We start from the raw sequence: 2,187 nt of genomic DNA, 5'->3' as shown, positions 1-2,187 counted from the left end.
TCTTTTTTCCTAAGGATAAACTGATAATTTATTNGGTATAGATAAACCACATCTTCTTGATCCATTCATCTGTTGATGGACGCAAAAGATATTTTTAAAAAAGAACAAGAAATTCTGTTGAGGGTGTCTACCTAATGTGCCTAAGGACTCCAAAACTGATAAACCAGATTGTATTTTTGAATGCCAGACCCTTAGTGCTGTTTCAAATTTAACATATACAATATTAAATTCATCATCTCTTCCTCCCCTACAAATTTGCTCTTTCCTATTTCTTATCTTGGAATATTACCACTATTATTGTTTTACTAATCTCTTAATGGAATTGTCTTTTTTCAGATTTACTGAGGTATAATTGACAAACAGGAACTGAATATATTAAAAATGGTAATATATATTACCACTTCCTTTCTCTCTCCTTTTCTCTGGTGAGAACATTTTAAAAGATGTACCCTATTAGCAAATTTCAAGTGTACAGCACAGAATTGTTAACTATGGTCACCTTGCCAAACATTAGATCTACAGAACTTACTCTTCCTGTGTAACTGAAACTTTGTACACTTTGACCAACACCTTCTCATTTCCCTCTCTACTCTGCCCCTGGTAACACCATTCTATTTACTTCTGTGAATCTGACTACTTTACATATAAGTGAGATCATGCAGAATTTGTAATATGTCCACAATAAGTATTTGTTGAATATAAGAGTAAATGAAATTTTTAAAATACTATGAACACAAGACTAGCACTTTCATATGCATTTTAATCCCCACAAGAGCTCTGGACTATTAGTAATTCATGATCACTGTTATGGAACAGTTAGAGAGAGATGGCACTAACACATCAGTGTGAAAAAAAGTTATCTTATACCAGGTTGAAAGGCCCAGTGAATGTGTATTATGATCATGGCTCATTGAATAATCGAACTCATTACTCATGACTCATTGAGTAATTTAATATGCTAAACTGCTGTTTACTCCACTTCAGGTTTGATTTTACAAGGAAGTCTGTGTATGTGATGCAGACATATATTTTTCTTTTCTTAGTTATTAAGAGACTATTACTGACCTGAGGTAAGACTCCTTCCTCTTCCAGAACACAGATCATACTATACTGACATTACTCGTTCATTATTTAGTTTCCCTAACTGCCCTTGATCTCTTGAGGAAAAGAATGCCATTTTCATCTTTGCACCCCGGCACTAATCACAGTGCCAGGTATTTAGTGGGCTCTAATGAAATGTTTTTTTTGGGGGGGGAAGATGGGATAGAAAGGAGTGGAGGGAGGGAAGAGGGAAAGGGAAGAAAAAGAAAGCAATCATGTCTATTTACTAAAGTAAGACATGTGTTATTCCCATTTTATGGCTGAAGAAACAAAAGGAAAAAAGTGCCCAAGACTACCCATGGACTGATTAACTAGTAAAGCCAAGACAAGAACTAAATTATCCTATGTGAGAGCCCAGGGAATATATAATCTGACATCTGGAAAGGAGCAGGAACCCATAAATTGGTATTTCCCTTCCCATTGAGATTTTATGCTGTCTGCTAAAGACGGTTGTCTAGAGAAGTTTTTTTCTAATTACTCTTCAAATAAAATCAGAGCTTTGCTGGGTACTCTGAAAATTTCAAAAGAAATGCCTTATCCACAGTATCTTTTAAAACTATTTTCTAGTTTTGTTGTTATTCCTCCATTCTAAAATTCTATCCTTGACTATTAATGTAGAGAACAGAATAGTCTAAAATTAATAAGCTGAAAATTATGAGAGGTCAGTGGAATATTTTCCACTAAAGCAATTTATAGGAAATGAAACCTAAGTTACCTTTTTTCTCTATTACTCTTTTTTAACAGTTTAGAAATTTCATATTTAAATTATTGGAGAACACTGAAATTATGTTTCAATAATCCTTAGAGACCATACTTTCTTGCAAAACACATTTTCATCCCATTTTACACACCCTAGAAAAATGTTCCTTTTCTGGGTTCCCATAGTACCCTTTAATAATATATTTACTATAAGGTAATAATCCTTTAAGCAATTGATTTTTTCCACTAGTTTTTGAGCCCCGTGACAGTAGGGAAATACAGGCACAATAAAATATTTGTTTGAATCAAGGTAGGTTGTATGTAAATATTTAAATTTTAAATTTTTTGATAAAATTACTTCTTTCCCATTATACCATGTTTTCTCCT

This window comes from Crocuta crocuta, unplaced genomic scaffold, assembly GCF_008692635.1.
Source record: "Crocuta crocuta isolate KB4526 unplaced genomic scaffold, BGI_CrCroc_1.0 scaffold256, whole genome shotgun sequence".
Taxonomy (NCBI): domain Eukaryota; kingdom Metazoa; phylum Chordata; class Mammalia; order Carnivora; family Hyaenidae; genus Crocuta; species Crocuta crocuta.
Note: the sequence above shows the minus strand (reverse complement) of the source record.